This window comes from Apodemus sylvaticus, chromosome 6, assembly GCF_947179515.1.
Source record: "Apodemus sylvaticus chromosome 6, mApoSyl1.1, whole genome shotgun sequence".
NCBI lineage: Eukaryota > Metazoa > Chordata > Mammalia > Rodentia > Muridae > Apodemus > Apodemus sylvaticus.
This window is the reverse complement of record NC_067477.1, coordinates 84,467,947-84,484,851: the sequence shown is the minus strand read 5'-3', so window position 1 is coordinate 84,484,851 and position 16,905 is coordinate 84,467,947.

Below are 16,905 nucleotides of genomic sequence, written 5' to 3'. Positions count from 1 at the left end.
GAAAAATTCAAATGGCAATCAATCAGCAAAGTACACTTTTGTCATGTTCTAAACTGAAATATCAGCATGATTTCTTTAATTCTCTTTGTTGTCCAAATGCTTTCACCAGAAATTCACCATATTTATGGGTCTGAGAATGACACTGCTTTCAATATCAAGGCTAGATAAACATTAACATACATTACCAGAATTACGCAAAAGCATGGATTGAGGTAGAACAGTATGACTACTATACATTGGAGCTTTAAATCCCATGAACCACATCTAGCTGACTATCTGCTTTGTGAATAAAGTTTTATTTGCACATAGCATTTATTTATTGTAGTAGCTGTTTTTCCTCCTAAAACAGCAAAAGTAATTCTTATATAAAATCTGTGCACCCCACACTTATTTATTTGATATTTGACCCCTCATAGACAATGCTTGTTAATCCATGGTTTAAATAACATAAATTTATACTATATATTAAATTGTTTTATGGAGATCTACATAAATATAATTTTAATTTATATGTTTGTTTGCAATGTATTGTTTGGAATGACATTAAATTCATTTAACTATATTTAAGAAAAAAACATAACTCTTTAAGAGTTAAAAATAAACATAACAATTATGAAATAAAATACATTAAAACACTTGAAAACACACATTCTGCAGTATGAACTCTTGGTTGAAAATTATTCTAAAAGACTGGTGGTATGTAGCTGACAAAATTAATAGAATGATATGATGACTCTAGATTTTCAAGGCCAAGTGATGTTTGGAAATTAACTTATCCATGTAGAATACCCCATGCAAGTATATATACATCTATATCTATATCTATATGCACACACACACACATACACACACATACTGTATACATATACTATACACATGCACACATACTATACATATACATATCTACATACACATCTACATACATATGCTACACATATACATACATATACTATATATATATATCATTTTGTAAATAATCTGTACTATAGTCTCAACACCACTCTAAGCATTCATATGCACTGTATATGTGACTCTTTGATAAATCAAGCACTCCAACACTATGTCATACTTATTGCAATTGAAAATTGCTTAAAAGATAAGTCCATTTTAATCTATATAAGATGTGGAGTCAGACGTAAACCTCAGTTTTATCCTAGAAAATGTTTCATGAATGCTCTTAAACAAACAGAACAAATGAAGAGAAGCATCTCTGTCTTGGGTACCAATAACTGGTCTTTGGATGACTTACAGTGTCAATAGAGTCATAATTACATAGAATGGCCATGAGGATGCTTTCCTATGGTCCAAAAATATTAACACTGAGCACAGACATGGCTCAGGGAGGCACTCAGAGCATTATCTGTGTGTTTGTTTTGAAAAAATATATTTTTTCTTCATTATACTTTTAATATTTAAATAAAAGAAAAAACTGGTTACTTTAGATGTCAAAGTTTAACATGAGCAAATTACTTAATGACTTTTCAAAGGTACATTAGAGAAAAAGGATGATATTTCATAGAATATTAGTGCTTAAGATCTTTGGAAATAAGAATTACAGGCATGAGTATTAAAGGAAAGAAATCAAGTACATTGACCTGTACAAGTATGTAATCTGAGTTTTGGCTGATGCAGTACAATTATTCTCTTTCTTCTCAACTGTCTTAGCCCCTCTGCTCTGCAAGGTGGCTGGAGCAAGTGCATCCTTGACCCAAAATGAAATGTTTCATCAACTAGTTTAAAGATTGTTTAAAAAAAAAAAATCACGACTTGGCTTTTAGCCGCCAGTGTCCTCTGAAATACTCTGCTGATTCACAAAGCTGTCTGAGAAATTCACGAGGCCACTGCAATATCATCCTGAATGAGGATAAAGTATCCATTTGAAGATTGGAAAATTTACTTTATTGGCTGAAAGGGTACTCCCCTTTGGTTTAAAGGAAGGCATTAGAAAATCTATTACATTTGAATTATATTCCTCAGCCAATATCTTGTCGTGTTACAATTAGTATTTCATTTTAATTGTGCTGCTATATAATTTCTTATGGAAAGATACTCAGTCTGAACTTTGAAGTGTTCCTTCCCCCCTCCCTTTGTTCACATAGTACATTTCTAAAGAAGGTGTAGAGATTATTAACTTGTGTTAATTATGCTTTCTATTTTGTTATTCTTAGTGATATGAAAAGAAGGTAATATATGAAAATATGCTTGTTATTGCTTATAAAATTGAAGTCTGGTTGTCCATGCCATCCAAAAGACTATTTTAAACAAATTTGTAATTGGACACACATTCCAGGCTTTTCATTTCAATAAAAATACTTTTCTCTCTTCCTTCCTTCCTCCCTTCTTTTTTCCTTCTTCCTTCCTTCCTTCCTTCCTTCCTTCCTTCCTTCCTTCCTTCCTTCCTTCCTTCCTCCCTTCCTCCCTTCCTTCCTTCTTTCCTTCCTTCCTTCCTTCCTTCCTTCCTTCCTTCCTTCCTTCCTTCCTTCCTTCCTTCCTTCCTTCCTTCCTTCCTTCCTTCTTTCCTCCCACCCCCTTTCTACTTCACATTTTCATAGTTTCTTCTCCCTCCTCTCCTCCAGGCCCCAGCGACCTCCCCTGTAAACTCCTACCCATCCAGTCCTTCTCCTTTTATCTTCAGGAATGGACAGGCCTTCCGTGTACATCAATTCAAGCATTACATATTAAGTTGCACTAATACTTGGCACTTACCCTCATATTGAGGCAGGATAAGACAGCACAGTAGAAGGAATGTGTCCCTAAAGCAGGCACATGAATCTAAGAGAGCCCCTATTCCCACTGTTAGGAATCCCACAAGAAAACCAAGGTGTACAACTGTAAATTATATGCAGAGGGCCTAGGTCATTCCTATGCAGGCTCCCTGGTTGTTAGATCATTATCTGTGATCTCTTATGAGCCCAGGTTGGTTGGAACTATAACAAAAATCATCCTGAGTGAGGCAACCCAGACCCAGAAAGGCAAACATAGTATGCTGTCACTTATAACTGGATAGTGATAAATGAAAGGATTTAAGTTGATTCTCCATAAAGGATAACCATGCTACAATCCATAGATACTGAGATTTCCCTGTGAGGGTGAAATAGAATATACATCATGGGAAATGGTGTGTGTGTGTGTGTGTATGTATGTATAGGGAGGTATCAGAATAGGAAGGATCAATTGTGAGAAAGATGGGGGGAGAGAGTACTGAAAAAGACTCCTGGGTTCTTTTAGAATGATAGATTCTTTCTCATTGAGAAGCATAATTTATATACACATCTTCAGTTTATTTCTATTTTACTCTTTATTTATCAAACATTTCTAAGAACTACCTCATTTCCTCACCAGGACCTTGTTCATTCTTTGAACAAACATTTAGTAAATATCATTACTATTATTTAGTTTTGCTTGTTGAAAATATGAATAAAATACTTGCTACCTGAACAAACCGAGTTTCAGAAAGCCTCTGTGAATGGTTTCTTCTCACTGAGCAGACTGTACGATGTCTTAAAAGGTGAAATTCGATGCATAAGACATTTCAAGGCAGCAAAGCAGTGCTAGTAAAAACATTGTTTCTTGAAAATAAGTGACTGGAGTAAAAATTAGAATGTTCTGGAATGTTCACATCATGGCGAGTTAGTATTTGTGGAGGAAACCTGGAGCAAATAATGAGACTACACCCAGTAATGAGTCAGGCCATTGAGAGCTGTGTGAAATGTAACATACTAGATCTTATTCACCAAACAGTAAAACGTCCCTCATTAAAGATAAGAAAAGTCTTTTAATAACAATGTCAAGGGCAGGTTGGAAATTGAAAGAAAAAAAATACTGAGAAAATACTAGACATGTCACTGGGAGAAAATTGGTACCTTGTTTTGAATTGCTTCTTGTGCAGAAAACTATTCTTAGTAAGAGAACTTTAGTATCTAATTGTCACCCTAAATGTTACATGGGAGAAACTTTTGCCAGTCATTAGTTACTATACACCCATGGAGATCTTGATTTTTATTATTGACTAAGTTGTACACCTCCAAGTTCTTATATTGAAGTCCAAATACCCAATGTGACTATATTTAGAATTATGTAGTTCCAATTGGTAAGATCAAATGAAGTCTGATGCCCCCACAAGATGGAAAGAGACGCATGGATATTTTCCACTCAGTGTGCAGACAGAGGAAGAGCCATAGGCAGGTACAACAGACAGTAACCAGACAATCCAGGAATAGCTACATCACCTGAAACCAACTTTGAAGGCTCCTTGATCTTGGATTCTGTGTCCACTCTGTGAGAAGATAAAATTCTGTATTTAAGCCAGTAGCACTCCAGTCTGCATTATTTTGTTATGTGAGTCAGAGAAGATAAAGGCCAAGGATGGAGTCTCCTTTTTAAATTCCACATACCTCATCCAAAACTTTATTCCCAGGCTGGAGTACTGCTAGGCTGGGGCATATCAGAGTCTTCTCAACTTCTCATCTACTTAGAAGCAGAAAGATAGGGCAGGTGAGAGGAACTGGCTCATATAGGAAAAACTCAGCAAGTGAGGGGCTTCGGTGGGAAGGAAAATGATTTAGTCAACACTAAAGTCCAAACTCATTTGTATTTACAGAATGTCTTTAGAAGTATTTGCTCAAAATTACCATCTTGAATATAAAGAAATGCACAGATACTGGGATATGTACATTTATTAGTAAGGCCTATGGCATCATGGAACATCAGTTGGTTTGATGTCTCTGGCTTGCATGAAATTATCTGTTACAGCTTGTGCTGCCTCACTTTTTAAGAAACTTATACTCTTTCATTTCCTTCTTATTTATACTTGTTCATATGTTATGAAAGTTAGAAGCATTTACCTTCTGTTAACTAAAGTCCCCAACTCTCTTCTCTTGATCAGGAGAGTTTAACAATATTTAAGATTCTTTTTTTTTTTTTCAATTTATTTCTGACTGCAGACTATAATTCTACACTTCTGTAGACTGGAATGTCAGTTACACAGTTGACCACTGGGTAATTCTGGTTAAATGTTTCTCTGCAAAATAACTCATTTATTTAAGTTCCAATAGTTGTGAGTCTTTTCTAGTATATTATTCTTCCTTCAAATCTGTTTTGTTATTAAATCTAATTAAGTTGTAGGATGTAAGCTTTCAAAGCAGCTAATTTTTGAAGACATGGAATCCAACCTAGAAGTAGGACATTTTATATGTCAAAGAAAGATATTGTTATACCTTAAAATTGTCCCCAAATAAGTCTAGAACTAGTGAAGATCCCTCTAAAATAGTGTCTTGTTGATGTGTTAGGAAATATTTTCCTTTTTTCAAGTTTCTCCATTTATAATAGTGCATTTCTCCCTTTGGTTCAAAATATAGTATGGAACAAGGAAATAATGAAAGTTGGTGAAAGGAGTAAAAGATTGATTCATAAATTTGGTCTTTCCATTTATTGCACATAGGTAGCCATTCACAAAGTGAAACTTACTGTTCCTTACTATTTGTTACCATTGTATTCTCACAAGACTTTATAATGAACAAAAAAGAAATAAAAGAGAGCAAGAATAATAGTTTTGTGCAGCTGTAATAAAAAATTGTTGGTAATTTGTCATTGGTTTATAAAGCCAAAATAGTCTTCAAAATAATGATCAATCCTTTACTATTTGGTTATGTTCTTTTTTCCTATTGGTAAAATACATAATTGCTGAACAAAATAGCAATATGTTTGGTAACATGGTCTCTTGTATTTTCATGGCCTTTGTAGAAATTAAACTGGTTTTGAAAATGATAACATAAAATACAAGTTAGTACAATGATGTAGTCTTAAAGATACAGGAAGTAATATTGGTGACTAGTGACAATACAGAAGATTAGATATTCCTTAATCAGAATGAATGTTGACTCTGGTCTGGAGACCATTTCTTATTTGATCACGCTTGGAAAACAGCAAATGTCAGGGCCATTATTTTTTATTAACAGGATCTGGCATGGGCATAAATAGCAAATTCAACTATCTTATTGTTTTGTGGTGGGCTTCAGAAACAAATTGGGTTGAAAAATATTATCTGGAAATATATCATATACTGGTTCTTATAGATGAGTGGTATCAATTTTTAATAGAATATTTTAGAAGTAAAAGCCAAGGTAATTTTTTGTAAAATGCTAATGAGTCGTCTTTGTCACAAAAAGGATACTTTGTATGTCTGGCTCATCACAATTTTAATTGTAAATCTCAGGAAATGTAGAATATGAGAATTAAGTTAGGAAGTGCTCAATGGATTGCAGAGTAAATTTTATTAAATTTCTTCATAAAATAACATCGACAAATAATCTAATATAGAGCTGTCTGTGCCCTTACAAGGTATCATTGTAGGAACAAATAGAAGATTCCAAACTTAGCCTAAGTTCTCTGAGTTCATTTTCAATGATTTTGATGATTCTCTCTGATATGTATTTATAAAAATTATTTGCTTTTCTCTTCAGAGCAGTAGTGCTTTAAAAGAACTGTAATATTTAAATATAAAATTTAATATTTAGTGCAATATTTCATACATTGTAGGGTATTAAATATAATCCATTCTATACATAATACAACTATCATTTGAATACAAATTACAAGTGAAATTTCAATAAAGAAAAAGAAACAAGTACTATGAGAATAACTTGAAAAGATTTGGAGGAAAAGCCAATTTCTTCCTTTGTATGCTTTTCCCCTGTAGTTGGCTTGAGTTTTGAAAGGTGCTACCGTCTGTTTTGTTCATTCGTGTATGAAACGTGTCATTTGTAGAATCAGCAGCGCCTGTAAGAAAGCAGCATCTAGCTTTAGCCTCACCAGGATCTACAGTGAAATGCCACACCAGGCTTCATAATTCAGGCTCAGTAAATATTGTTTACAAGAATTTAAAGAGTGAGTCCAATAAAAATCGGTCTGAGTTCCTTCACAATTACTACCTTTCACTTTTACTCACCTTGAAACAAAGTTCCATTTATATTCAGAGTTGCTTTGGACTCACTTTAGAGGCAAGGCTTGACTTGTGTTTGGATTGGAATCCTAATGCATTCCAAAGGGCTTCAAATATGGGTGTGTACCACTGACCATGGCTAGTTTCATTATTATTATTATTATTATTATTATTATTATTATCATTATCATCATTATTATATAATATTAAAGCAAAGTTTAAGTTTTTCACTAAGGTCTCTTATCTATTTGGAGCTGACTTTTGTTCAGAGTGACAGATCAGGCTCAAGCTTTATTCTCCTACGTGCAAGCACCTAGCTGCTGGGAGTCTCTTGGTACTCTATATGATACTGAAGGACAGAGGTAAACACACCAGAGCAGCTTCAGATGCTGACCCCTGCAAGGTGTGCTAGTTTAATAGTGGCACAGAACTCCCCCAAGGAATCAAAGAAAATGTTATCGAATTTAAGGCCCAATCTCTGTGTTAAAACCCATACCTCACACTTTTCCACTTTTCCAGTGGCTAAGAACCAGAAACTAGATAGACCAGGGACCTATCAGTAAACCAAATAGTATAGTTCTAGCAGAGGGGAAAAAAACAATAAAATGTATCCTAACAACATTCTGCCTTGCTCAGAGAATCTTCCTTCTGCAGTAGATGGGAAAAAACAATAAAGAGACTCACAGTCATTTCTACATGGATTTTGTAGAAGAAATTTCTGTGAAGAATGTTATGGAGATTTTGATTGAGATTGCAACAAATCTGTAGGTTCTTTTTGGTAGAAAGCTTATTTTTACAATGTTACTTCTTCCAGTCCAAGTGTGAGTATTTTCTCAATTTTACAATGTTTTAAAGTGTTTACACAAAGGTCTATTACCTCCTTGGTAGTTTTACTGACTTATTTTGTTATTTTGAGGCTATTGAGAGTGGACTTATTTCTCAGTGTGTTTGTTGTTGGCATGTAGCTAGGTTACTTGTTTTTTGAATACTAATTTTGTATCTTGTGTCTGCTGAAAGTTGAGAGCAGTTTTAGGGGGTCTCTATAGTTCTAGTTTCTTTATTCACTACTGTTAATTTTTTTAAAAGATATTTCACCTAATTGCAACAATTAGGTATTTCTGGTAAAATATTTAGTCTCTTTTATAAAAAAACATAATATTTGCAAACAAGGTCACTGATTTCCAATTTATATTTCCTTCATTTTCTGATTTTGTCTTAGAGCTTCAGCTGACATTTAGAGAAGAATTCTGAAGAAAGAGCTTTGTAAGGAAAGTTGGCAGCCATGCCTTGGTGCCTACTTTGATGACAGTGCTTCAGCTTTTTCTCCATCTGTAATGACAGTGGCTATGGGTTTGTCATATACAGCCTTTATTATGTTGAAGTATGTTCCCTTCAACCCTGTCCTCTCTTGGACTTTTATCATGAATTATCATATGCATTTTCTGCATTTACAGGCATGACTTTTGATCATATGAATTTTGTCTCCAGGTATATTTTTATGATTTATTTGCTCATATATGTTGAAATACTCCTGGGTTTTAGGTAAAAAGCTAACTTGAAAATATCAGAAGTATCATTAAAGTCGATATCTAAGACAGTCTTCCTCTTTCACTAGATATGTGAAATTCTGACTTTTGTTTGCCTTATCAGTAAATTGGAGAAAACATTAAATCTAATATACCATTGGTATAGATTGAATTTATAACCAAGGGACTGACGCTTGATATTTCACAAAGAATTTGTCTATTCTGGTATACTCGTTTATGTTAAAAAATGTATTCATTTTATGATCATTAAAGTGAAATGTTTAATTCACTAATTTCTTGAAGTAAGCAATGATCTTAACATTAAAAACATCTCAATGGTTCTAGTTTCTTTTTTCACTACTGGTAAATTTATTAAAAGTCATTTCACCTAACTGCAAAATATATTGTGTGAAATTCAATTTAATTTAATCTTTTTGGAGGAGTAGAATGTCTAGTATAATCTGGGGATTAAAGACTGATTAGTGTTAGCTCCATGAGCAAAAAAAAAAATTAAGGAAAACAATAAACATAAACAAACAAAAATACCACAATAGTAGACTCTGAGGCTTATCAAGTCATTTTATAAATGGGCAATTTTCAACCTCCCAACTTAGTGTTTCTGACTTTAAAAGGATATAGCAACATTTTAGGCAGGGTATTAAGATTAATTAGTTTAGATTGCAAAGTGCTTTATGGATGAAATATTGTATGAGATAATAAGATAAATATTAATAATATCCCGTTAGAAGTCTACAGATGGCCATAGTAAAATAACTAAGAAAAATAAATTGCATGGCTTGGTTTGAAATTGAAAATCTCTAATGGAAGGAAAGTTTGTTCCTACTGCGTGCAGTGTTGCATCATGCATAATGTAATACCGGGTCATTTCCAATTGTTTTAATTGCTGCAAGTAACTGAGCTTTAATGCTGCTCCTGACAAGGTTTAGCTCAGTCCTAATGACTGTAAAATGGTGCCAAAGACTAGCATTATCCCCCATTGAACAGTAAATGGTATCGACCCTCTTCCCTGGGTCCATCACTCAACAGACTCCTTAATGTAATTCATGACACAATTAACATTAATTAACTTTACAAAAATCCCTCTACTCTCTGCTGTTTTAAGACTTCAGGCATTGAAGAAGGCAAAGAGCAACTAACAGAAAAAGTTATGAATCCTCTTGCGAGAGCCATCAATTAGGATAAGTAAAAGATTCCTAAATTTTTATAACCCTCATTTATCACTTGACACTCCTGATAAGTTTATCCTGTGCAAAGATATCTTTAAAGCCATTCAGTATGAAAAGAACCATTCATCTCTGTACTTCACACGCACTTTAAAACCAAGAGTGGGAGCTTCCAAATTCACGTCTGACTAAAGCAAGAGTCACAAGTGATTATTGGGCCCTAGGTGCAAACTCCCTAAGTGCCTCTCAGGCATACAAGGGAAGAACTTGGCCTTTTCCTTCTCATCTCCATCTCTGGAGAACACTTCTACAGGAACTACATTTCTGCTCTGAGTTCAAAGTGATTAACAAAGCTTTCTCTAGAATTGCAACAATAATGGGGAATCTACATTCATTAGATGTGAGACTCTACATGTATTTTCCATTTAATCATTACAGTAAGTTCATGTAACAGGCTGTCACATCATTTGAGTGAAACTTCCTAATGCTATAATGATATTTGCTTTATTCTAAATAGCCAGATGTAATTGTCCATTAATGATGGAACTAGTGTTCAAATCTACTTTACATTCTGAATTAATGGCCTTTTTGCTAGAAAGGTAGCAAATTTGGCCTTGGGGTATGTGAAGTATCTTAGTAATTATACTTAGGAAGCAAACTGAAATAGCAATGGCTCTCAAAGAGAAAGTATGCAGTATTTCTTTGTTAACTAAGAACCAGGGGTGAGGGGAATAAGAGAAAACTGATTTATCTACCTAGAAAGTATGAACTTTCTTCATAACTTACATGCTCAATAAGTGCCCTAGAGAGGTCTAGTGCCTCTTAGATAGTTACATTGAAAAGAAGATAGATCCTTACTCTATGTATTCCTTTCATAAGTGCTCAAAGACTTTTCAGAACAATTGACTTCTGTTTCAGAGATCCACCATTTGTCTTAGGTACTTTACCCACATCATTTGAATTTTAGATCTTTCAGTAGGATTAGATATGTGCAAACTTCCTTTATTAATCTTTTGGTTATATAGACCTTAAGGAAATAGCACCAATTCCATAGCAATTTTCTTCTTTTAAATGTTATTATCATCTGTGTGTTTGAATGCATGAATGTGTGTGTTTGTGTGTGTGTGTGTGATGAGTGTCCTTACCTTTATTTGTACAAATTATGTATCTAAGATTCAGTCGCTAAAAACAGCTTTAGACTCTCCTATAGAAAAAGTTTTCTATGAAGTCCAATGTGCTATACAAACTGTTCCAAATGTCAATTTTAGTTAGTATATAACATGGTATTAAAAAAAAACCTACAGAAATCAAAAATAGAAACTCAATTATACATCTATAGTCTAAACAATGATGCGGTAAAATGTGAAAATATTTCAGGACTGGAGCGTGTATCAGCTCTTGAAGAACATAGAGAAGGACATTTCTCAATGCATGTTCTTTATATTACTGTATGGATTATGCTGAATCTTGTCTTTCTTAAAAAAGAATAATGTAACCTCATGTAAACACTTTAGCCAATGCATGCCATGAGATGTCATATAGAGTTCAAGGTGGAAACTGGAAATTTCAAAGACTTTTTCATTTGGCAATGCATGGTTATGTTTGATTTTAAATCCTACTTCTAAGGAGGGATGGCAGAAAAAAATCCAGAAAGATGAAGATTTAAGCATCTAGAAATATTGTATGATCCTATGTCTCTTAAAACAAATATTATAATACCAACTGAATAATTTAATTAATTTTCATACAGCATACATTAAGGTAACTGATAATTTGCCAGGTAAGGAAAAATGATGAGGCAGACCCATGTTGTATGAGAACCACACCACCTGTAAATAGCCATTTCCATTATAACACAGACACAGAGTGACATCCATGTAGAAGGAATGTCAAAGTAATGTAACATTATGGAGAAAGCACTTAGAAACCTAAGGTGGGCAAAGACCACTTGGAGCTATGTCACATTTAAGTAGATGAAGAAAGGATTTTGACGGTGTTCTAGTCTATCCCATACCTGGGGGAGTAGATTACTTCACTAGATAGACTCAGACACTCTGTTGGTTAAAATATAGTACATGTAGTTGAGGAGGAGAAAGAGCCTAGTTTGGGAGAAGCTGGTGATGCGTAGTGGAGAATAGTTGTGATCAAACCATATTGTATATGTGTATGAAACTTTCAAACGATAAATAAAAGTACTTGAGGGATAAAATTTAGAATAACTTTTTATAGTTTTGGTACACCTCAGAAAACTCATCAGGAATTTTTACTTTGAGTTACTATCATGTACATCTAGACCAAAAGATGCTTGGCTGTTTGAAAAATCATGGTATGACGTCATTCACTTTCCCTCCTAGTATTTAAGTCTCAAATTTAAAAATGGTACTTATCTGTGTCACATAAATCCCTTCTAGATGGCAAGCATGCAAACATCCCATTACTTTGTTCTTTTTACATTGCCGTGTTAATATTAAATGAAAACACAGATCATCATTTCCTCATACACATCAAGTCTAAAAATCACATCCATTCATCAACTCATTTATTAATTATTTGAGTCAATCTGCACAACAATATAAAGCACATGTAAACACATTGATCCATATCAGGAAATCCTAGTGGAACCCAGAGTGACATAAAATCTTGATAATGCATTGAAAAATTTGTAGATATTTTTAAAAAGCTACAAGTATAAACTTTTCTAGCAATATAGAAAAACTGATTCAAGGAAATAATATTCCATGCAGTTTTTTAATGAACATAAGTGAGGATGAGAAGAGAGCATTAGGCTCACAAATAAGTCAGTGAAAAACTTAAAGGTATGAGCATACAGAGTTCCCTCTGAAACTGTCAACTGGACAGATAAAGAAGGGACATTTATAGTAGAGATGAGATGAGATTCTCAAGACCATCTGAATTTTACTATCACAAACCCCACATTTCTCTTGATGGTAATGGATATTAAAGACATTCAAATTAGAAAGTTATACTTTCAGGCTCACCTTCGAAAAAATTGACTGGAAATTACATGGTGGTATGCAGCAAGCCAATGCAAAGTCTGTTTGTCTTGAGCTTCACCAATTATAAAATTCTGAGGAGGCATTGGCTTCTACCCAATATTTTATCAATTCTGCATCCAGACTACAGCACATTCAAGACTTCTGAAATCATTCTCAGACATGTAAGGGAAGTGTTCAATCTCTCATCCTAGTGATATTTTATTATGGCATATGCACACCAACAATTTCTCAAAATTAAATTTTGGGGACCACAGAAAGGTCTTGGTATTGAAAGGCACTGTCTGCCATGCAATATAACCTGAATTCAACTCCAAGGATTTGTGTGGTAGAAGGGGAAGATATAAATCCTGAAATCTTTTCTCTGAACTACATTTGTGGGCCATGAAATATTCTCTCTCACAAACAGTGAATTACAAATGTGACTTATTTTTAGTTAAGAAATAGTGTTGATATCAAAAGATTTTTCATGTCCTCCTTCCGATAACTGCTGAAGCTAAGCATGTATGTACATATACATCAGAAGTGACAGCTACAATTTTCTCTTCTCTCAGCTTTCCCTTCTGTATTTTTCTACCCACTATGCAGTTCCCATTTCTTAAACAGCTCTTATATTCCTGGTACATCTTCAGTGTCCTTGAATACTGTCTCTAATATTACTTCAGTTTTTCAAATGCTTCATATAAAGGAAAAGTATTATGAGATTCCAGAATGCTCTGGACATACTATATATATATATATATTTATTTTTATTATTATTTATTATTTGTTTTTATTATTTACAATAATATTTATTAGATTTATTATTATTTACAAAACCAATGAAGCAATAGTCACCAAATCCACAACTTCAGTTACAATAAAGACATGATATGGGGAGAGATTCTCAGTCTTATCGCGATATGATTGCCACATAAATTAATTTATAAATTCAGTGCAATCAGTATAAAGTTGATATAAAATTTAAACCTCACACTAATATCAAATACACTTTTGAAAAATATCAATAGTTTTATAAATCACAAAATAATGATTTCACTTCCTATATAAAGTTACTAAAAAAAACATAGTTTTGGCTACAGAAGAAACAAAGTAATTATGATAAGCAAAATATTTTTTTTTTACATTTTGCATTGGATATTGTATTTATTTACATTTTAAATGCTATACCCTTTCCTGATCCACCCCCCCCAAAAACCCTATCCCACCTTCTCCTGCTTCTATGAGGGTGAACCTTCACCCACCCACCCACTCCCACCTCCCTGCCTTCACATTCCCCTACACTGGGGCTTCAGGCCTTCATGGGACCAAGGGCCTGTCCTTCCACTGTTACCTGACAAGGCCATCCTCTGCTACATATATGGCTGGAGCCATGGGTCCCTCCATGTGTACTCCTTGGTTGGCAGTTTAGACCCTGGGAGTCTGGTTGGTTGAAATTGCTGCTCTTCCTATGGGGTTGCAAACCCCTTTGGCTCTCTCAGTCTTCTCTCTAACTCCTCCATTGAGGACCCCATAATCAGTTCAAATGGCCCCAAAACAGTCTCTTATATTACAGACTCATAATAACATATTAAGTTAGATCATGCAGCAAACATGATAAATTAATCCCCTGAGAACCATTAGTAATTGCCTTGGCCATGATAGGATGTTCTGAGGTAGAGTCTGGTAAAAAAAATAACTTTATAAATTAGATAGTATAATCAGATTTTTTGGGGGGTCTAGCATGGATGCCTTTACTGAAGATGCACTAAAACCTATTGTTGGCTGGTGGTACTCACAATAGCACCCTCTCACTAGGTTGGAGATACTCTAGTAGTACAATACTATTTAGGTATTATTAATGATGTCAGGCTGGGACTAGGTATCAACTAACTACATCTGACTCAGCTTCTTTTACTACATTATCTTTTTTTTTCACTCGTTTCAAAGGGTATAATTACTTATAGAATAATTCTTATTACAGTGTTTGATTCTCACAAAACTGAATTGAGAGAACCTAACAGGATAAGATTATTCTTCCTTTTTGGAAGGACTATGTGATTTAACTGAGATTTATTTGTTTTGGCACCCCTGAGAACTCTGGCGTTCATGGGCTTGTAATGACATTATCCCATGTATATGACTTATATGTATAATTCTCTGTATCCAGAATTAAATAGAGGAGTTTTGTAGTATACCTCTACCTATTTCTAGTTAATAGAGACTGGGGAGACACAGTAATTCTCACACACCATTATCCTGTGAAGGTTCACAGATGTGGAAGTCAGTGGTGACAAGCCTGAATGAAAAATTTAAAGAGATAGCTTTGAGAATTGAAGGTAAGATTAAGAGGTAGCTAAGTCAGCAAAATCCTTGCTGTACATGCAAGAGCATAAGGGTGAAATCCCCAGAAACCAAGTGAAAAAATAAGGCTAGATATGATAATACTAGCTTTGGAGAGGCAGAAACAGGTAGACACTTGGGACTTGCTAGCCAGCCTACATAGCCTAAGCAAAGAGTTCCGTGTTTAGTATAATACTGTGTTGCCCAAAATGAAGTATGTGCCTTCTGAGGAACAGCATCTGGGGTTGAAATCTAGCCTCAACATGTACACACACACACACACATACACACACACTCTCTCTCTCTCTCTCTCTCTCTCTCTCTCTCTCACACACACACACACACACACACACATATACATACACATACACACACTATTAATGAACATCCACAAATACTCTTTCACAAATATGCTAAAGTATAAGTGTCTATATTGCTAAAACATAGACTAAAATTATCATCTGTTGTACTAAATGCATTTAAACAAAGAATGCTATTCTGTAGCTTTAATATCAGGACCATGTTGTATGAACTCTAGAAACTTATATAAAAGACAGAGGTTTAGACTTTTGAAATGTTTGTATATAAAAAAAAATAGAGATGGGCATCAGTAACCTCATAAATGAAATCCCAAAGCATGGTAGAAATTAATAAATATGTTAAACTAAGGAATTCACCCTTCAGGTATATCCACTATGATTTAAACTCTTGCATCTATCCTGCATTCTGTCTACTGCTAACATATTCACTGATGGCCCATGCTCATATAAGTGAAAAACAATGGATATGGGGTTAATGCATGTGTGAGGGAAATAGGGCCAGTGCTGAATGAAGCTGGAAGTGTATGTCAATCCACTTTATACATCTAAGTGTGACACATCTAGAGGAGACGGGATGGCTTGGTGTACTTCTTTCTAAAGACTATCATGACAAATCATTACAGACATTTGTCTTCAAACAACATGGACATTTATCAGATCTGGAGGCTTGAAGGATAAAATGAGGTGTCAGTAGCTCCACAACCTCCCTGAAGGTGGAAGAGAAGCATTCTTCCTTTAGTCATTGTTAACAGCTTCTACTATTCCTTACTGTGAGGAAACACCACGACAAATAAGCAAGTTGGGGTAGCAATGGGTTTATTCAGCTTAAACTTCTACAGTACATCATTGAGGGAAAGCAAGACAGGAACGTGAACAGGGTAAGATCGATCCTGTGGGCAGGAACTGATGCAGAGGTGATGGAAGAATGCTGCTTACTGGCTTGCTTCAGCTGGGTTGCACAACCTGCTTTCTTATAGAAGGACAACCAGCTCAAGGGTAACTACAACTTCAATAGACTAGGCCCTGCTCTATTAATCAATAATTTAAAAAATGTTTTATAGCTGGGTGTTGTGGAGGTATTCTCTCAATTGATGTTCCCTTCTTTTTGATAACTCTAGTTTGTGTCAAGTTATCATAATACTAGCCATCTAGCTTCACTATAAGAACTCTGTCTCTGGCTGGGAAAATATTTCAACAGCAAAAGTGTCTGTGAGATCTGGAGCCCACATAAATGCTGGATAGACATACCAACCACCTTTAACTTCAGTGCATGGAAGGTGGAGACAGGGAATCCAAGAAGCAACCTGGCCTCCCAGACTAGCTGTAGACTTAAGTTCCTTGTTCAGCAAGGACCCTATCTCAGTAAACAGGGTGGATAGTGATCAAGAAATACACAGCTGGTAACCATGGTCTTCCATATGCCAGTGCACTTTCGTACACTCACCCACACATGTTCAAATTTGTGTCCCCATTCAAAATACATAGACAAAAGAAAAAAAGTTTGTCTATGTCCTTATGAATTGCCATTCCTTTTTTAAGTGTTGGCGTGTCTGAAGGCCTCACACACTGTTAGAGTTTACCAAAGTGGGCATGCTCACA